This window comes from Chenopodium album, chromosome 16, assembly GCF_948465745.1.
Source record: "Chenopodium album chromosome 16, dcCheAlbu1.1, whole genome shotgun sequence".
Classification (NCBI taxonomy): Eukaryota; Viridiplantae; Streptophyta; class Magnoliopsida; order Caryophyllales; family Amaranthaceae; genus Chenopodium; species Chenopodium album.
In genome coordinates this window covers 17,472,598-17,495,252 of record NC_137849.1, presented here as the reverse complement: position 1 = coordinate 17,495,252, position 22,655 = coordinate 17,472,598, and the positions used below count along the sequence as shown (strand labels likewise).

General features: G+C 36.3%; 1 long non-coding RNA gene across 1 annotated transcript; it reads right to left on the bottom strand.

Moving 5' to 3' along the window:
* Positions 1–6,005: 6,005 nt before the first annotated feature.
* LOC145584971 (uncharacterized) lies at positions 6,006–12,010 on the bottom strand. Its single transcript, XR_014100475.1, has 4 exons — positions 11,668–12,010; positions 10,622–10,685; positions 7,647–7,887; positions 6,006–6,338 (listed from the first exon to the last, which is right to left on the bottom strand). It is a non-coding gene; the product is annotated as an uncharacterized LOC145584971 (long non-coding RNA).
* Between the last annotated feature and the right edge of the window lie 10,645 nt (positions 12,011–22,655).

Genomic DNA, 22,655 nt, shown 5'->3' with positions numbered 1-22,655 from the left:
TGATATTGATAGTAATGAATTCTCAAATATGACAAATCTTGACCATCTTAAGAAGTTCTATCCATGATAACTTGAGTAACATACTCAAGAGAGCTACGTTTGGCCTAATTCCTTAGGAAAGGATACGTAGGCAACCCTTTACAGGATGCGGCCACTTTAATTTTTATAAAATCTCGCATCCCCGCATCAGTTCGCCAACACAGATCCAACAACGCGCAAAATTCTAGACCAGCGCAGCACGACAGCATCTGTCGCCCAACGACAGGATTCAGCGCACCGTGACAGAATTGTTGCGCTGCGACAAATTCAAAATTCCAGCGTCAATATTTCTTCATCGATCTGGGCGAATTTCGGTGTATTTAGAGAATTTTCGACTTCCGTACTCGAATAATTTTCGAAATTAATTCAAGTCGTTTTCATTGATTTAATAAGTGATTCAATATAAAAAAGTCAATTTAATTTTAAAAAGCTGAAAATTGCATTAATAAAAATAAATTACATTATTGATGGAATTAAAAATAAAGGGTTAAAAATAAAATTGACTTAAAAATAAAAATTGACTAATAAATTGATAGGAAAAGCAATACTCTGTCTTTTCTTTTCTGGGCCTTTTCCAATTCTTCTCCTCCTCTTCTTCATCATCCATCTCTTTCACCAATAGGGATCCCTTAGAAGATCTGCACATAATTTTAGTATTAATAGTTTCTCCAATAGACATTACACCATGTTTCTTTTCAACCCATACTTTCTTTTCTGTAGAGTCAGTTTTTCTTTTCTCTTTGCCCTTGGTATTACTTTTCTTCTTAGGCATAACAGGGGTCTTGAATTCAACTCTTTCACTTAAGAGCTCCTTAGGACGAATTTTCTTATCTCCTAGGCAGTCTTTCACATTAGTCTTGCTCATCTTTCGAACTTTGTTCTTGTCCTTTTGAGATTTACCAACTAACCACTGCTTCACATCCCTAGATAAAGAAGGAGGAACCTTTTGGGTAACAACTTCCCACAAAGGCCTAGCACACCAATAGTCATCAAACCTCTCTATGTCTTGTGAAACAGGAAATTCATAAGGGCGACGAAGGTCTCCGGAGGGAATGGTTTGAGTAAGTCCATATTGTCTTTTCACTCTAGAAGGGTAATAAAAGGTCAACTTGGAAAAACTAGGAAGACGGCAAAAAGGTTGGCTACTAACACCAACCATCTTCTCAATCTTCCACCAAGGAACAACCCATTTGATGGCAATGTCGCAAGTTTCAAAGATTCTACTCCATTCCCGGCGGCCCATCTTTATGGAGAAGCTCTTCTTCCTTCTTACAAAGTAATTTGGTGTATATTTTTCAATATTGTCAGGAGGGTTGATTAATTCAAGCCTCTCCATTAGCCATATTTGCAAAAATGCAATGCAAATAATTAGTATTACTATACAAAATTAAATATTTTTAATTTCTTTAATTAAAAGTATTAATTTTCTACCTGTAATAATATTGGAGAACCTCGAAGAGGTGCTTTTGGATTTCTTTTTAGCTCATCTGAACTAAGTATAGTTTCTCCAATTAATGGCATAGGATTCTTCCTGATTCAATTTGCTCCATGACAAAAACTTATATTGGTTGGCCCTCACGAATATTACCACTAGAAAGGAGATATTGGCTAAACATGCAAAAGAGGAAAGCCGTTCTCTTATAAACATGAAAAGACTCCGAGTGTAGTCTATCAAAATAAAACCGTGCAAATTCTTTCAATTTAACCACATTCCCATGCACTATATCTTTTAAATCCCTATCCCTAAGGTTAAAGGAAACGCTCAAAATCTTTATAATAATACTCGCTCACCTTAGGAATTACCGAAAGATCTAAAGAAGGGAAGCCAAGAATGGCACCAAATACTTCCGGTATAGGGCAAATTTCATCATTACCTAATCTAAAGCAATGAGTGTCTGAATCCCAATACTCTAAGGCAGTATGAATAAAGTCTATGTCAAGATCTACCCCCTTAATGCCATACAAACCCCCCAAGTGGAAAAATTCAAACTCTTTCCTCTCTTTAGTAGTCAAAGACCGACACCACTCGCGAGTAAAACTCTTAGACATGATGGAAAATTAAAGATGAGATTATTTTTTCAGTTCGGATTATACCAAAATCGACAGATTTGGGGGATATTTATAAACAAAACTAACGCAAACTGAATCCCAAAAGGATTCGAAAAATAAAACACCGCGCCACGACAGAGATGTCGCGCCGCGATAATTTAATGCTTCCCGCGTCAGAATTACGCGCTTAGCTGACCATATGTTATCCGACTCTGACTCGGATTTGTAATTTGACTTTACAGTTTTGATTCTTTTCAAAGCCTTATCCAAACATTAATTTTGGCAAATTTCTTTCAAAAACTTATCCCATATTTGATTATTTTGAGCTTAATTAAATTTAAGCTTATTTTTAGTTGAATTAAATTTTATTTTTCATTTTTCATTTTTGGGAGAGAAAGTCGGATACCTACCATTAATAATAAAAATGGCGGAAATTTTTTGCGCAAAAAATCTCACAAGTTTTTCACAAACTCATATGCACATAAAATGAAAAATAAAAGTGCAAAATAGACATAGTAATCATAGGATAAGTCCTAGAAAGTCAAAATAAAAAATATATATACAGGTACAACTATCATGGCGGAGGGCGCAAATGTGGAGGAACTCCAAACATATCAAAACTGCACAGTCCGAGGAGTCGATCCCTCACCAGCCTCAAGGTCGCTGATGGTCGGGTCGAAAGAGTGGGGCCAGCCCATCCTAGCTCACCCTGTTGCTGCACTCCCAACTACTGAGGGTTGTGGCTGCTGCGACGATGATCCAACCTCATACGTCCCACCACCCGCTAAAGGAGCCAATGTCGCGCCTCCTTGGCTAGTCAGCCTCCTCGAAGCACCCTCAGAAGAAGAGCAGGAATGCTCCATTACTATAGTGTGGTTCGACTCCGCTCGACCACCTTGGCTCCCCGCCGAAGTACATCTACGTCTCGAGCCAGATCCGGATCTCTCCCTCCGATCCTCGAGTCTCGCACAAGTGCGTGTCGAGGAACAGGCTGAAATAGAAAAACAAATCAAGTCAAGCATGGGAAAATAAGTAAATAGAATAAGCAATGATGTCAAGAGAAATACCTCCATACCGTCATCACCACGACGACAGCTAGCTCGGTGACTCAATCTCACGAGTTGATAACGAAACGCGTCCATGGCTCTCGCTATCCTCGTCATCACCTCGCAGGAGAACTGTCAATAAATAAAGTCAGGAACAATCAAAGAACATATATGCAAACAAAATAGTGATAAAAGACTTACCGAGGTCTGGTGGTGAGGTATTGACCTCTCTATGAAGCGCCAAGGCTCAGGGGCTAGAGGAATCATCTCCTCGACCGGGTCGAAGGACCCCTGATAGGTGATGGACACCGGCGGAGGCACAAACTCCGCAGCTGCTACCGCATCTTGTCAAAATAAAATCTAGGTGATTAAAATTTGCTGGGGGGCTATCAAGGGAATAAATCAAAAGGCACAAAATGTACCTCCGCCTCCTCTGATATGCAAGGTGGTGGAGCTAAACTTGGCAAATGACTCTTGCCATAACTTCGGTCCGTATGACAAAGACGCTGCCAATCCGTACCAGGTGGCGATCTGCCTAGATGGACTCTCATGCTCGTCTGGTCTAACATGTGCCATGGGGGACGAGTAGGAACGACAAAGGACTCTGAAGAGTGCTGAATCGCAATCTCTCACCCAGATATGTCACAACGTCATATGTCCCATGAAAATAGCGACGTTGAGCTGGATAATGGACAGCTCGTGTAGGAAGGTTAAAATCGGCCCATGGTCGAAATTAGACCTCAGGTCCCTACAAAACGAATACCCATGAGATAAGATTCTACTAAAGAGCGATAAACAAAAGTGTTAAGCAAAGCATACAGAGAGAATCAACTCTCGAACATGGGCAGTAGCAGTCTAGTCACTCTAATGGCCTCCCCAACTGGCAGGAATGGGGAGCCCTCGAGGCGAAGGCCTCGCCGATGAAAGAGACTAGAAGTACTCGTAGAACCAAACCTATAACAACAGGAAAGTGTCAGCAAGTGCTAACACATATCTAAAGTAAACTTTAGTGAAGGGAAACAAGGTGTACCTTTATGATCCTCCAGAAACTAGAAAGTGTGACTTCCTCATCAAAGATGCGATGGCGACAAGCGAAGCATGAAGTCAACATAGGCCAGGCTGGCCCAATCATATGTCCCAACCATATGAAGGTCACGAAGAGCAGGCAGGTAGTAGAGTAGCACTCGGCTACCCTTGTTAGGAGAGAAAGTCCCTGACAGAAGGATCAAAGCAAAGATGCGCACCCGCTGCTCCGAGGTGGTCGCATCGTCTCGGAAAGCCTCTACAAGCATAGTTCGACCAATACATCGACTACTAATCTGCAATGGCCGAGCCTCGCCGCGAGCTCAAACAGCGATAGGACCAATCAACTCCTTTACCTCGAGAGAGAAAACAGTAATATCACTGCCAAATAGAACTGCAGCTGTACGGAACTTTAGTCTGGTGATGAGAGTGAAGTCGAAAGAAGTGATAGTCATATCACCCCGAGGAAAATGAAAAGTGTTAGTGGTGTCCCAAAAGAACTCCACCAAGGCTCGAATTAGAAAACGGCTCGATGTCAAAGAATAGAGAGCCTGAGTAGGCTGCACCAGTTGGGTCAGACCACAAGACTCCCACAGTCCGCGCAACTCCTTGTTGTTACGAAAATAAGTCTCGTACAGCTGCCCGATGGTTTCGTAACCCGAGCCATGGCAACGAACTCGCTCGTCGGTCATCCCGAGCCGAACTCGCTCTGAGATGTGAAATAGGGGCGCAAAGTACAGAGTACGCCCATCCCAATCAGGGAACTCCCCTAGACTGGTAGAAGTACCCTCGTCGGTGTCGACAGGCTCGTCCTCTCGGTGAGCCCTACGAGAGCATGAGCCGAAACAGCGTTGTCGAGACATGCTAATTATGCAAGCAAACAGTAAATCAAAGGTTCTATAGTATCTAAGGTTCGCCTAGCCGCATGATACTATGTTCGTAAAAAAAAGAGTACGTAATACTAAAACAGAGCATATTTTTGATTTTAGCAAAAAATAGCGTTTTCAAGCAGTCAAACACTTTCTTGCAATACTAGGACAAATGTTATGACAAATTGAGCATGAATAGCTAGCAAAAACGTGAAGAACAAGCCACATTGTTCTCACGAACTCAAAGAGTTCAACAATGGAAAATCGTTCATTTCTTCACCAAATTGAGTCAACAAGTCTCAAAATAGTCCTAAGGTGATATACAAGCATAAACAAACAAATTAATGGCATAAAATTTAACAAACAAAGTGAATTAAGCAATATAAGTTTCGAATTTTTCGAAAAACCGTGAGTAAACACGCACAAAATTCGAACAAAATAAAGTGAGTTCGAGCAAAACTTACATGGATCGGCAAACTAGAGATCGAGAGCTTAAATTCGCAACAAATTTGAGCGAACACTACTACAAAAAAGCGTGTTTTTTGGACGCTTTTTAGGTCTTTTTTCGACGCTAAAAAGCGTCGAAAAAATATTTCTCGACGCTTTTGAGCAACGTCGAGAATCCGTGAGTCGAGAATTTTGAGGGACACAAAAAAGCGTCGAGAATTTCGACGCTTTTTTGTGTCAAACTAATATACGAAGTGTCGGAAAATACTAATTTCGCGCATTATCCCAAATATGTGTAGTTTTTTAGCGACGCTTTTACATGTCCACATACTCAAATTTAACGACGCTTTTTTTTGTCTTACGTTTATCCGTGTCAGCCTATGGTATGGAGGGAAACTCTTGAAATGTGAAAATATGCAAAATATGTAGACATTAAAAAGCATCTAGAATTTTTTTTTTCAGCTTTGTTATTTCTTTTTTTTTTCTTTTTATTAAATTATTACCATCATACATACATTATAGTTATTTAAATTTATCATAAATTAAATTAATAACATTAAAATTAATGTAAACAAATATTCTATATAACTAGATCAGATTTAAAAAAAACAATAATTAATCAACAATAATAAGAGTACCTAGTTAATTAAATTACCAAATTTATATACGAAAACATCAACACAAGTAATAAAAAAAAAGTGTCGCATATTATAGTAGCTTGTCCCTAAATAAATACATCACTAATATAATTAAGAATAAAAACCAAAATAGATAGATGATGGTGTTATTGACGATATAGTCGCTTGTTTTGATGCTCAAGTGTTCCGGCCTATTCTCTTGTTGCACCTACATTGCCTTTTCCAATCTTCAAAAAAAAAAAAATACAAAGTATAAATTAGTATATTACACAATATAGGCTTATACACACACACACACACACATACACACACAAGCTCTGAATTTCACACTCACACACACACACACAAGTAAACATTATGTAAGTAAACAATGTGTGTATTTGGCTATATATTTTATATTCTATAGATGCTCTTTAAATAGTACAATTTCTATACCATAATATAAGAAATTTGCAGGAAGATTTAACTCCTTATCCCGAAATTGTGTATCTTGTCCCCTAAGACAAGCTGATATATGTAACTACCGTACCATATATAGTGTATGTGTTAGTGTCATGTTTTAACAAAAATGAATAAGACTGCTCATGCCAACAAAAATGCTTCACCAAAATGGAGATTAGCAGTTGTTCGCCAAGACTAAGGGTAAACAATGTGTATGGATTAACAGCCCTGAAGTAAATATAGAGCAGAAGGTAATTTTATAGTTATGATCTGATAATCTGAGAGGTCCTTTTGCAATATCGTTTTCATGGTATTAATTCTGAGCATGCATTATCATAGCGACAGATCAATTAAACTAAACTATAAATGTATCAAACCTGATTTTCAATTCTGAACTTCAAATCTGAAATTCAGTTCTGAACTTCAGATCTGAAATTTAGCCCTGAATTCAGTTATGAAATTTAGCTCTAAATTTAGTTTTGAAATTCAGCTCTGAATTCAGTTCTGAAATTCAAAGTTGGATTCAGTTCTGGATTTCAGTTTAGTATTCAGTTTAAGGGTAACGTAGATAATGAGCCGAGGCAAGCATGGGTTGCTCTGCTTACCTCAGTCCAAAGCTCAGAAACTAAAGGCACTGCACTCGGCTTAAGCTATGGCAACAAGATGGATGGGACAATCTGTTAAATTTGGCATGCTAAACAAGGGACATACCAACTTGAGACCAAATATCTAAACCATCACCTAACGGGAGGCCAAATATTTACCCACACAAAAGCAGAAGAATAAACAGTTCACAATCCTGTTTAATACAAATAAGGCAGATTGGGGATTGGCAAGAACTACAAATAAGGCAGTTCTTATTTGATTCCTAAAAACCAACAACTGTCTAAGCACGCAAACAGAACAAGTCCAACAAGAAATTCAAAATACAGAAGTTGTAAAGTGAAGAGAAAACAGGGAAGTAAGGCAGTTCATTAGATAAAAGGAAAGGGGGCAACTTAGTATTCAATAAGTAATTTATTAGAAGTAAGAGACCAGCTAAGTATGTGTGTTTAGGCATTCAAAGGGGATGTCTTAGGGACGAATGTACTTACAATTATGTCTGTAATTATCTTCCCTTTGAAATGCTTGTCTATTGCATGCGAGTCTTTTCCCCAACTGGACAATGTGACTCCATCTTCGCAATCATACTAGTGAATTTAACCAAAATATGTCCCCCTTTCCTAATTGGCTGGCATAAATCATTGAATTCGACATAATACTGTACGCCGTTATTACTCCATACGTCAATTGGCAGAATAATACCACTTACTAATGTAGTATTACCCTTGGCATCTAAATAAAATAACAAACTTAAGTTAAAAGAAATAATTAATTTAAAAAATGTATGAAACAGTGAGGATTAACAAGCAAATTTAGATATATATATGTGCAGCATAGTAGAATTATTTTAGGATGGGGGCTTGCATAATCAAAGATTTTCTGGCAACCAGCACACTCCAAACTATTTTCCACTCATGTACTCAAACTGCATAACTAAGATCAACTTTGGACGATTGCCAAGCAATGGCTTGACTAGAAATGAAAACTTGAACTGCTTCTTGAATTACAAATAGAGCAACTTAAACCTCATACAAAAGAACTGAGTGCTACCTCTATATATTTTTATCAGAATATACAAGCTGTGATAGAACAAGGAAAAAGAATGGAGTCAACTTACCCAATTAAAGTAAAGCAAACCACACTCACAAACAGCCACATTCACAAACAGCCAATAGGAAGCTTAGAAGATGTTGCAAGATTCTTTCTTTTATTGCAGAGAATCTTGTCTATAAAGGGCTGAATTTTGTGCCTGCTCTCCTACTTTATTCAACTTAACCAATAGAAGGACCAATATTAATTTAAAATTAAGGAAGGGGGTGAGGCTGGAGAGAGGGGGTGTTCAAAATTCATTATAAATGAAAAGCCATAGATTGTAGGATACATAAGAGAAAGACAGTTAGACTTGCAACACTAAGCAAGATACAGAACTCATTATATGGCATTGAACACTATCTGAAGAAACCAAAAGCATTGTTATTACTAAGGCGATGTTCACTTCACATTTAAGCTGAAATATAGTAATTGATTTATACTAGTTAACGGTTATTTTCATTGAGTGACAATGGTATTTACTGATTAAACCTAATTTTGTTGGGTTTATTTTGTCATCTGGGTTCCTTCTTACTTCAAAGCCAAAATAAAAGGAAAACTTTACCACAGAAAATTAGCACTATTTTGCAAGTTAAAATCATTTTCAGTGAATATAACGTAGTTTGACAGTACAAGTTGAAGTGAACAAGGACTAAGAAAGCTTTCATTGTCAAAATTAATAGCTTTATAGGACCCCTAGTCTCCTACACAGCCTATAATATCATGCTTACAGCAATTAGCAAGCAATTTCTTCTAAGATACCACAACTGGTCATACCAAAGAATAATAACTAGTATCAGAGTAATCTTTTCCTTTCCAACAGATAGATAGCCCAAACTAGTCAAAATATATAGGGTAGTCAGGCAAGAACACAAAGGCTCCTCTTAATTATTGGATATGAATATAGCACAAATTTGGCAACAATGTTCCAAGGCTAAACAGAGAGAAATATTACCATAATACTTTGATGAAGATATAATATTCATTTATATGTCATTAATACTTAATTTTAAACAATTTACAGATTTACTGGTATCACCAAGACACCAAGGCACATGGGAAATGTAAGGGCAACTTTTTCCATAAACTTCACATTTATGGCAAATGATATATGTAGTATGTATACACCCTATACATTCACTTGTGTTAATGGGAGGTCAAAATGTGATTTTATTTTTTGATCATGATAGGCAATAGATAAGTTTCTTTTTTCTGCAATTAGCTGCTTGTGTTAAAGTAATTATTAAGTAGGAATGGTATTAAAGAGAGGCCCAATGGCCTGTTAAATATCGAACCCTCATTCTCTTAGTTCGTGGAGAAACTTTTAACTAGCAAAGTGTCTTTTTATTCTTTTTTAAGTAGGGTTGTTAGGACTCGGGACTTAGGAATTGTATTATATTTAAGGGAAGGTGACAAGTTGTCTTGGTAAGTTGGGACTTAAGAGGATTCACTAGCATGCTTTACTGGGATGAAAGATAGGAGAGTTAGGTTATAGTATGTTAGTGATGCTGGGACGGGAGGTCCTTCCAGCATTTAGATTGCACTGATTACTGTTTGGTAGTTTGCTGCCGCAGAGTGTTGTTGTGCAGGTGGATGGGGAGATTAATGATTAACTGTTAAGAAGCCCTTGGTGAAAGAAAAGAAGTTGGAGTCTTAGCAGGTGTTCATTTCTTATAAATCCTGTCCAATTGCTCTGTCTCCATTTCTAATGTATAATAGAATACGTTAGGCATTTTGGTTTACATTTGAGAAAAGGAAAGGATTATGAATGGTAAATACAGGAAAATAATCAAGAAAAGGAAATTGAAAATCATTTGTGCGTTTTATTAAAAAAAAAACAACTGCCAAGAAAGAAACATCAATGATTTCCCCTTGAAGACAAGTTGTCAGAGCCCTCAGTGTGCAGCCTAATCTTCATAAATTTTTTAACCTTAAATTTCCACAACAGGTTTAGCACATAATTATGAGATAAACAAAGGGAAACAGATTGGAAGCTGACACATGATCAATTAGTAGCAGGTATAGTTTTTAGATTTCGTTATCATTTAGTAGCAAACACATGATCAATTAGTAGCAGGTATAGTATTTAGAATTCGTTATCAATTAGTAGTAGACACATGATCAATTAGTAGCAGGTGTAGCAAATTCAGATTTCAGACACATGATATACATAGATTTTAAGTTTATATTCGTAACCACCAGCTTTAATAGAATATACAACATTAAACTCTTGATATACATAGATTTTAAGTTTATATGTATAAAATTGAGTCTTTTAAGATGATGTATAATTGCATTTTCACCGTCAATTACTCAATCATAACAAAATCAAACAAGATGATGAATATATCGATGTTTGATGCAATGAAAATCGTACCTTAATAAACTCTGGCTTGTCTAAAACCACATGTGAAATGTAACTCTCAACCAGAAATCTACAGCTGCAACAATATCAAACAGATGTTTAGGGAAATACCTGTTTATAAAGAAAAATTTTAGCCTCATGCTTCCCTCCAAACATGATAGAGTTGTTTAAACATTATGTAAATCATTTATGATGAGTTATTTAACAGTGTTCCACCTTAGAAGTAAGCTTTCTGCTCATAAATTTCTGTTAATTATGTAAATTTCATACATTGCTTACTTTTACCTCTAAGAGGCAATTGTCGTCACTGAGCAATTGTCAATATTTCAGTTTCTTGATCCAAAATAAGAGCTAAAATATGGGCAACGAAAGAGAATTAGGCTAAGGGAGGCAGTATTGAGCAATTTATAACAGTGTCACAAGTTTCATGCATTATCATTTATCAAGCTCTAAATTATACTCTATAAATGTATTTCAACTTAAATTGATCTTTACGCTTGCTAATTATCACAACCTTCATTATCAACTCAACCCAATTCTTTAGCAATATACATATCATCTTAACCAACAAACAAACTTATACATTCTTAACAATAAGACTTGATTCATCAGCAGCAGGTCGTGAGTATTGGGGTTGTTGTCTAATGATTTATAAGGGAATGAGTATTGCTTCTAAGAGAAGAGCATGTGAAGACAAAATGAAATCATCAGCCACCAAATCACCATAGAAAATCCATATTAAAAACCCATAAAATTCAAAAACAAGAAAATTCATATAAAAAACCCATAAAATTCATATCAAAAACCCATAAAATTCAAAGCCTATAAAATTCATATCAAAACCCAGAAAATTCAAAGCCTATAAAATTCATATCAAAATCCCATAAAATTCCAAACTAAAACCCTAAAAAAGGACATAAAAATCATAATAAAAACCAAAGAACTACTTTAAAAAAAAAAAAAAAAAAAAACATGGATACCTTGGATTTGAAAACAGAAGTCATGAAAAAAACAACATAAAAATAAATTAAAATATCTAATTAAGGGCAAAAAATTACCTCGCAATAAGAGATCGATTCTTGTTCAACACCAACTCAAAATCAAAGACATGCAAAGAATAATTCCCAATTTTAACGAAATTAAGAGAATTGTGAGATATTAGGTACCAAAAATGATAGATATATACCTAGCAACAATATCATATAGCAAATTGTAAGTTGATACCTGAAATTTATGAAAGTGACGAGCCAAAAACCCCTAAATTCCTTGAAGTTTAGCAAGCAAAACCCAGAAATTAACCAAAAAGGAATGATGTTTTTTTGTCGCTGATGATGGAGTCAAGGTTTAGAGGAGAGCAGAATAGTGGATGGGCATTTTTATTGGGAATTTGGGGGAATTTGGGAACCTGATTCGAGTGAGGCTGAAAATACAACCTGCTAAGTTTTTCATTAATTAAAAATTTCAAAATTGCGGGTAGCCATACTCACGTGCATAACACGTGATTTTCCCGACGCTTTTTAGTGTCGAGACAATCTTCAACCAAAAAAAGCGTCGAGAAAAGACGGTACCAAAATACATATGCTGACACCACACCAAAAACGTCGAACCAAAAGTGTCCAAAAAGTACGCTTTTTGTAGTGGTGGAATTTGGTTCAGAAACGGAGAAGAACGAACGATTTGAAGTTTCGAGCAAAACCGAGCAAGAAGAGAGGGAGCAGCGAAATGAGGAAGGAGAAGGGGTTTAAATCCGGAAAACCCGACTCCGTCGCGCCGCGACAAGCCTGGCGCACCGCGACAATGCGTGGCAGTGCGTGCTGGCTCCTTTTCTTCAGCGATGCAATTGTGGCCCCCATATTGTTTTACATGGACCTTATGCAGCAATTTTGGGTTCCTTGGTACGCCGGTTAGCCCTTATAAGCAAATTGACATGATTAGTAGTCGGCTCGATTACAATTGCACTAAGTGATCGACCTGATGATGATCGTCTGACTTAGCTTAAGCGCCTAAACATTGGCTCATCGCAAGCACCAAGATATTAGTTCATAAAGCAAGTGCAAACATCAAACACACAACAAAATTACAAGCAACAGCACAACAAGCATTCCAACAAAGCACCAGCAAACTAAGGATCAACAAGTAATGATCTTCGATAACTTTCCTAAGAAAGTTATCACGTAAAAATAAGAGATTCCTACAAGCAGAGCGATCTTCGACTATGTTCCCTAGGATGTGGAAGATCGTCAAAAAATCTGGAGATGACTACAAGCAGAGTTATCTTTGATCATGTTCCCTAGGATGTGGAAGATGGTCACAAAGCGGCAGAAGATTATTACAAGCAGAGCAGTCTTCGATGGTGTTCCCTAAGATGTGGAAGACAATCACAACGGAAAATGAAGACAGTGAAAAGCGGAGCGGTTTTTGGTGTTATCCCCTAGCTTCTGGAGGTCGTCAAACAAAAGCGGTTACTCTAGAGACGTGTACTCGACGGTGCAAAATACGCGTTTCTTAACTCTTTTATCTGTTTAACTAATGCTAGTTTGCAGGTATCTACATTACAAGAATGATTTAGGATAGCAGAACGTTCTGAATCATTCTCCGTCCCTATCGATACTATGACTTTTGTTTTCGAAACTTCCGTTTCTCCAAACTCAGTCAAAGTGGGGGCTTCTGTAGACACTTAATTGTGTCTCCCCGAAAACCAAACCCAGTGATAAATACCTTTCGCGTCATTGATTATCGAACGTAGTGAAAGTGTGAAAAGTCTTGTGATGCGGTTGTTTTAATAAAAATATCCTTCTTTCTGTTTTAAACAATGTACTCTTTTTATGAAAATGTCCAGTCCAACTTAGTTTGATCCATGATAAGGGTCCAATAATGGTGTATTTGGGTTGGGCTCGAAAAGATCTTTCCAACGATATATTATAAGCCCAATTCCGATGAATAATGAGGAAGTTATGGCTTAAATACTAAGTTGTGCCTGAAATGGTTTTATATGGCCCAATGATCTAGTAGAGGGCCCATTTAATAATATTCCTAAAGTTATTAGGATTGATTTTAATCTTCTAGAATAATCTAGAAGGTTATTTTGAATTCTGGTGGAAATAGGATTAGTAATTATGTTTTTAGAAAATAAAGAATTCTATTTGGATTAAATCAAGTGTTTCAAAGATATTTAATCCGATTTTTAAAGATAAGTACGGACTTTGATTAGTCGAATTTAATTAGATTAAGGATTCCGTACGGATTTCAAAAAACGCATGAACTATCGCGAAACGACAGAACTAGCGCGCCAAGACAAAGCTGTCGCACAGCGAAAAGGCTGTCCCGCCTCGACAGAGGTAGTTTTATTCTAGATGGGATTCGGTCTTTTTCTTATTGTTTCCGGGCTATTTTTCTTATAAATAGGGTCGTATTTCCCCGTTTTTTATTCACTCATCAACAATCAACAATCATCTAATTCTTTCTCTCTCTCTGTCTTAAGCAATAGCTTGTTCTTTCTCCCTCTTTCTAAGCCTTCCCCTTTTCAAATACAATACCGCATTCACAAGTTCTAGACACACCTAGCAAAGCTCGATGTTGCCTTCGCCTTAGACGTGAAAGGTTGATAATTTTTGCGGGTTTGGTCCCACATTCCTATTTCAATTATTTAAATTAATTGTTTGATTTAATATTTTCCTTGAAGTTACTAACGCGTGTATTGTTTTGATAGAAAGAGATACGAGGCAACAAAGTAAGTTGTTTTATTGCTCTATATCTTTTGAAAGCATGCTTAGAATATTTTAATTCCTAGTATCATGTTAGGATGTTTTTATTGCTTTCTAATATCATATTAAGGTTGCTTCCTATTTCTTTTATCATGTTAGGGATAAAGCTTTGATCTTTAATGTTTAGTGACATGTTAGGATTTGTTATTAATCTTGTTAGTATCATGCCTAGGATCTTGCTATTATTATGCTTTGATGAGAATGAGGTTATTATGATGATGATTTGTTGATATTATGTTGCTTGATATATATTATTGTTATTTCTTGATCACACCCTCTCTCACAGGATTAAAGGGAATTTGTACTTGTAATCATGCTTAATATGATAATTAATAATCTTGTTTCGGCTAATATGATTTTAATTCAAGTGATTGCCAATAATACCTTTGTTTGTGCATTAATATTCAACCAACATAAATTAAATAGGTATAGGGTTAATATATTGATTGTATGTTAGTCAGAAAGCGCACATGAATTTGAGAAGAATAAAGTACAGGCCTATTTTTAAGGTAGGTTCAATATTTTTTAGTTGGATTTGTACCTTCATCCCCGAATATCCAATCATGGTTCCATACCACTATGGAGTTAGCGATCTCATGGATCGTGAAGGGGTGTAACCTTCACCCTGTGAACGGTTTACAAGTTCCTAAAACTTGTTGGCGACTGTTTTACTCTAGCTTCCTTCCCTTTGGACGCCACCATACTTAAGTGTATGATCACAGTGGGACTCAAGTGTGGGATTCTTGAAATATTCCCTACAATAAGGCATACCGGGTATGCATGTTAGGTTTGGTTAGACTCAAAGATATAAGCGATGGAGTCTTATGATGTGTGTCATAAATGGCACACATTTGATGAGTATTTAGGTCCTTTTTATCCTCTTTTTATAGCTTTCTTGCTCAATAAATGTTTGGTTTTATGCTTTCTCTCTCTATTCTGCCTTTCTTCTCTTATTTTACGGCTTTTGAGCATTTCTATGGTTTTCTAGTATTTTCTCTTTTATTTCTTTTATTTTCGTTATTTTAGTTGTTTTCCCTTTATTTTAGATTTTATAGATTTAGTTTTATTTTATTTTAGTTTATTTGATATTATTTTCATTTCATTTTCTTTACTTTATTTTATTTTCATTTTATTATATTTTTCCTTCCTTTATTATTTTCATTTTCATTTTATTTCTTTTACTTTTATTTGTTAGTTTTAGTTTTACTTTACTTTATTTTATTTCTCGGTTTTATGTGTGTTTTGTAGGTGTTTTATTCCAAGTCCAAGTTGAGGTGCTCGCAAGAGTAGCTACTGCACACTTGGGTCTTCGTCACCATCATGGTGATGATGGTGATGGTTATGGAAGCAGGCAGGAACTTCTCCATTTCCCCTGTTCCCGCACTTCATGCAGCAGCAGACTTCCCCTGCTTTCCCCTGTTTCCCAGCCGCGCACACTCCACCAAAACTCACTCCCTCACCTCGCAGCCTCCAGCCAGCCATCAATTGTTGCAGCTGCGCCTACCTACCTCACGCAACACCACCACACACGCAGCCACTCAAGCAGCCCCTGCTGCCCACAAACACCACCAGCAGCACCGCAATTACACCTCCAAACACACCAGTAATTAACCACCAACTGCAGCCACCTTTATCCCTCACCAGTTGCGCCACCAGCCGCCTCACGCGACTCCCTCGAAGCAACTCCGAGCAGCATCGCCACCGCAGCACCGCCTCCAATCGAACCTCCAGCAGAGCAGCCTCGAACCTCAGTAGGTGCGGGCGCATATTCAACGAGTGCGGCCGCACCCAGCTGGGTTTTACTTGAGCCGTTGATTAATGTTGATGAGTGGCTGTGATGGTGTGTGATTTGATGATGATGAATGATGATGAGTTGCGTGCGTGAGAAGAGAAGCATGGGATAATTCCCTTTGATGAATTGGAGCAGCAAAAACCGATTTTCCTTTCCTTTTTATTTCTTTAATTTTACTTTCCTTTTAATTCCTTTAATTTTCTTTTCCATTTTCTTTTCTTATTTTATTTTTCTTTTCTTTCCTTTTCTTTTCCTTTTTATTTTATTTTCTATTTTTATTTCTTTAATCCTTGTATCTATATATACCCATTTTTGGGTAGAGAGAAAAACAATTAGACAATTAGAGAATTAGAATTAGAATTAGATCATTTTCCTAGCTTAGTTGAGAGCTTCTCTCTCTAGTTTTTAGGGTTAATTTTAGGAGTGGATTTTAGAGAGAGAAAGTGAAGAATTTCAATGGTGATTGAGAGATTGAAGATTCAAATGTGACAATTGTATTGGAGATCTACTCTATTATCAAAGAGCATTTCTAAACTCTATCTCATTTATTGCTTTGTTTAATATTCATTGTTTGGATTGTTGATTTTGATTGGGATTTTATGATTTGATGATTGATTTTGGATATTCATGTTTGTATTGGTAGAATTGATGATAATGTTTGAGTAGTTGTTTAGTTAGGGATTTGGTGAAGCTTATGATGTAATGAATTGATGTAAATTGGGGATAATTGATGGAGTTGATGGTGTGATTAAACTTGGTTGATTGATCATGTGCATGTGTGTGATTAATTAGAGAGTAGCTAACTTTGATTATTGCACTAGATTGCATTGTAAGTTCACATTGATACGGACCATTGATTTGTGGCTTGCATTTACACGATTGAGGTGTCTTGTGATGTTTCCTAGCTAGAGTTTATCGTAGTTGACGCTAGTTAGACCTCTAGGAGAATAGCTTGATATGCTCTTTTGGTTGCATGTTTGATCTTCCCTCACATTGCTTGACTTAGTCGACTTTCCGTTCCAATTTGCATTGTTCATTGCTATTATAAGTAAATCCTAATCCCTAGCTCTTATATTTGTTTGGTTTCTTCGTTTTAGTAGTTGTTAGAGTCATCTTTTATCTCTTGTCTTCGACCTAGCTTAGGCATGTAATTGGAAGCACTTAGGCATTACCGTTCCTTTGGGTTCGACCCTTGACTTACCTCTATACTTGTATTTAGGTTTGTTGAGTGTTTATAAATTTTGTTTGGCTTAGGGAGAATTAGCCCAACGACCTAGTTTTCCCCACGTCATCTTAACATGTCGTGGTAAAAGAGATAAATTGTCACGAGAGCGTTAGATGCGACGATTTATCAAACCAAGAGTGGCTTGGATCCATTAGCATAGAGTTGCTTACCTTAGAATAATAAGAGTTAAGGCAAGCACAAGCATGTTTAATCACTCATTGATTCTTTGGATCTTGGAATCGCCTTATTCTCGCCAAATGAGGACAAATTTAATGCGTGGATAAGACACCTAATAAGATTGAAAGTTTGCGTGATTGCTTTTAAATTTCAAACTTAATATATTATTATCTTGATAAATGGTTATAATTTGCACTTATATTTGTAGAATTCTAAATCAAATTATATTGTTTTCAATGATTGGTAAAGGAAATCTCTGAGAATAGTTCTTAAAGAAAGGAAAGGCATTTCAAAAATACAATTTTCATAAATGACTTTTATAAACTAAGTCTGTAAGGATGGTTGGACATCATGTATTCAAAATACTAGGTAGTTTTGATAAACATGAAGTATTGAGTAGAAAACTCAAATTGTTAGAAGTTGACAACGAACATATCTTTTCGCTTCATACACTAATGAGTACAACTCATTGATGTAGTAATTCTTGTACGAATTAAAGGAAAAGATGGAACTTTGTTTTACGGCGCGCTAGATGCTTAAATATGCCTAAAAAAGTATAAAATTCAAAACACTTAAAGAAATGGTTCTCAAAGATTATGAGATGAAGTATGATAAGAAATATAGGAAATAAGGAATAAAGAAAAGGAATAAGATTCCACTTCTAATAACGATTTCATGTTATTATAGTTAACTTAGCAACTCATTATCTTCACAAGTATCGGATACTGCTTGAGTGTTCCACTTTGAAAGTGACCTTAAACTATTAAAGTTAAGCTAGGTTATTGACTTCCAAGCTTAGTGAATCAAGAAGAGCTACATCAGTTGTAAGGTCGTATGCTTTGTTTAAATACCTTTCAAGCTAAGGATGGAACAAACAAATGGTTATTATGTTCCATAATCAGCAATCCATTAACACACGGAAAGACTCACATTCAAAGTAAAGAGCAATAGTTGCGAACTCATTTGAATGGAATGGTTATCCAAGCCTTGAGTCAAGATTGCTTGATTATAAATAAACATTTCCCTAACATGATAAACTCACAAAGTTCAAGTCATGGGCATGATTTGTATTCCAAACATCTTTAGCAATGTCACATTGACAAGAATGTACTCAAGGCTCTATTAGATAGGCTCTTCATAGTTGATAGATTCGGAATCGTTCTAAGGCAAACAAGTCTTACATGTTAAAAATTGACAAAGTAAAGAGATATTGTTCTTGGCATAGATAATTGACTCCAAAAGCTAAAGAAGATTCAATTACTTCAATGTTTCACAAGAATTTGAAAGAATATGGCTATATTCATTAAATGTGAACAAACTTGACCTTAAGAAGCTCAAAAGCTTAGTGAAGTACAGAATCAACTTGGCAAAATATTAAAAACGTCTAGATCGAGCGATGTTTGCTTGAGCCAAGTGTGACCATCTCAAAGTTATGAAATTGAAATTTTTCATAAAATAACTTCACAAAGAACATAGTATGTCTTCACGGAGACCTCGATGCCATTTGAAAATGACTTGAACGATGATGGATCACATCCCTTCCTATAAAACTCTTAAAGATTTGTACAAATGACTAATGTTACACTAAACAAAATGTCGAAGATAAGAAAGGACACCATATTCGGTTATGCATAGAAATAACTTCTAAATGTCTTTTAAAGTATATGTCTAGGGCTCTTAGCCTCAGTGAGAGCTCACTGGCTCATTTAGAGCTAAGTGGCTTAGTGGGAGCTAGGTAGCTTAGTGGGAGTATATTGACTCAATAAAGGCTATGATATCTCAAATGAGAGCTAACTTTTTGTTTTACAATGAACTTTTACCCAAAGACAATATACATGTCTCTTTGTAAGCATTCAGAGGAGACTACGGGCATTACCTCCACAACCTAATTGAGAAAATAGTATTTGTTGCTCTAGTTGGTGTCTTTCTATAAATAACACATTTCCAAAACGACAAGTGGGAGGAAAATGAACTCAATGACCATCGAGCTTAGCAACAAACTAGAACTGAGAATCTCGGAAGACACAAAAGGCTTCATGAGAATGCTTGATCAAGAATACTCAAAAGGACTTTACAAGTGCCTTAAAAGAGAATTCATTACTCACAAAACGATAGAAATGTTGGAGAAAGATCAACATAATCAAAGGGGTTTGAAAGCGCCTTAAAACTCACTGTTTGATGCAATTACCCCGTATAGGTATAGAACTCACCAAAGGTTTGGATTGAATCCTATAAATTTCTATTAATTTAGAAATAAACCTAAGACATACCGACGTAAGGAAAAGTAGGTCGTTTTCCACCCTTTCCTAGAGCGAAAGAAAATTTGTAAACACTCGACCAACCTAATACGAGTATATGGTAAGTCAAGGGTCGAACCCAAGGGAATGAGTAGGTGCAAGCTATATCCTAGGTCAAGCTACTTCGAAGATTTTAGGAAGAAATGGTTGGTAACTAAGGTATCGAGAAAACTAAATAAATCGAGAAATTCAATATACTAAACACTAGGGATATAGGTTCCACATGCAAGCTCAATGATTATGCTTATTGAAGGATCACTCAATCAATTCAAACATTACAAAGGACAAACAATAGTTGCAATCAAAAGAATCCAAGAGCTATCTCCTATAAGCCAAGTTAGGGTTCACTATGAATGGCTAACTAGGAAAATCACAATTAAATTCAATCAATTAAAGCAATTCTCAAATCAAAGGTTCATGTTATTGAAATTTCCAATGCAATCTAGATTAATCTTATAGGTTGATCACTCCTAGTCTAATTAATCAGATGCACAACAATGTCAACCAATTTAATTGCAACAATTTAATCAATCAAGGTTCATCAAATAGCAAAAATCATCAATCTAGCATGCTTCCCCTTCTCCCTAGCAACTAATCTACTCATTAATCATGGTGAAAATGAAAAACAAAACAAATTAAATCAAAATCATATTCATTTCAAGTTTAATCAAGAAGGAATTCAATCACTCAACAAATTCTAAAACAAAGAATGAAATTCAAATAAACATTCAAAAATTTAAGGAAATTGCAATAGAAGTAAATTCAAAGGAAAGAAATCTCACAAACTTTCATTGATGAAAACAAGAAATCAAAGACCAAGTTGAAATCAATTATCAAATTCAAGCACAATCAAGTAATCTTAAGCTTCTCTCTTTACTTTCTCTCTCTACTAAATCTGGAAATATAAGTGTCAAGTACAAATTAAGTCGTCCCCCTAAAAAGGAAAAGTTTAAGGGTATAAATAGAAGAAACGAGCGAAGGGGGCGGGGCGCCTGGTGCTTGCGCACTACCAGGTCGTGCGCGTGCACAGGTGGGTCTGCGCGCACGCACCCCCTGTGCCGCGCGCGCACCCCTGCTCGGTGCTCGTGGCCTTGCCTCCTTCGCTTGCTCGATCAATATCCGCGCTCCTGAGCATCCCTATCATTGGTGCACTCGAGGCGATGCTCGTGACAAGGGCAGCTCCTTTATCTTCCAAGCATTTGAATGCCTGAAGCCAAAGCATAACTTTCAAGGCCCTCGAGCTCGCAGAGCAAGCTTGAATTGCGTTTTTGGAATCCCAAACTTTGCTCCATCAACTTTCTTGAATGTGCTCAAGCTTTCTCCTTGGTGATCATACCTCGAGAAACTCAACACACCTACAAAACAAGTCAAAGAAACAAAGAATCGAGAGAAATAGTCGAGAAATGAACAAAATGACAAGAAAACCATTAAAAGCATGCATTTCTCTAAACTTACACACAAACACACAAAGTAAGCATTATTATGTAAAAACACGGCAAAAAGGACTAAAAAATGAGTATAAAACTATAAAGAAAACCTAGCCTAAGAGTATTAGATGGTAAGGGAATAGTGTCTTGTAAATTAGCTATGACAAATCCAAATAATTGTTAGAGACCATAAAATCTGAAATAGACTCCATGTTTGAAAGTCATGTTTTGATTAATTTGCATGAAGGGTGAATGACCCATCGATCGCAAATCAGTTTTCAAGGAGAAAACTAACAAATGTGAATATGTATATGCATACAAAGCTAGATTAGTTGAAACAGGATACAATTAAATTCACGGCGTTGATTTTAATAGAAACCTATTCACCATTTGGAATGCCCAAGTCTTTTCATGATTATTCTAGCAAAATAGGATTTTGGAAGTGACTATGAAATTTAAAAAATGCTAGATTTGAATGCAAGCTCAAGAAATCCATCATGGAATTAAAAGGAAGCATTGCGTATAGGAATCGGAACGTGTTTTCTCATAAATTTAATAAAAGGATTTGCTTATGGAGAAACATAGAAATTCTTGTGGATAAGAAGTTTAGTGGGAGCAAGAGTCAATCTTGTAAGGTCCAACAAGAAGTTTACAAACTTTGTTTTAATTAACTATCAAATGCTATATGCATAGATTGGAAAGTATTATTGACAATGGACCAAGCTAAAGGCGATACTTAGTACATAATGGGAATTAAGAGCTATGGTATAGACTTAATTAAATGTTTAAACGAGTAAAGAAATTTACCATGTTAAACATGAAAGACATTGAAAGGCTTTCGACCCATATGTATAAAACTAAGTACATGTTTGAACTAAGTATAAGCTAGGCTAAATACTAAATCAAACAAGGAAGACTCTAGTAGGGACTTTCAACCGTATCACACAACAAACAGTTTAGCAAGACTCAGTAAAACTTGATGAGCTAAAACTGTCACATGGATGGAATAAGATTGAGAATCAGTCTACAATTAAGTCCATCATGTACGCTACAATATGGAATAGTCACACAATTTACATGCTTAGAGAGTGAGAAGTATAAAGCACCCATTAAAATAAATCTAATTAATGGATTGTTAGATTATGCTTAAGAACTCCAAAGTACTTGGATAAGTAAATGGGATTGGTTCTTGATGCATGGAAACAAATATAATTTGAGAATTTATGTTGCAAGCCGATTCTTTGGAAAGATCAAGATCCTTAACAAGGAAGTCATTTATAAGCACGAGCTAAAATGTGTCTTGGCTTGGGAATGGCAACATGGATGTGCATCGATGTGTAATGTGTGGAAATTTAAGGTAAATT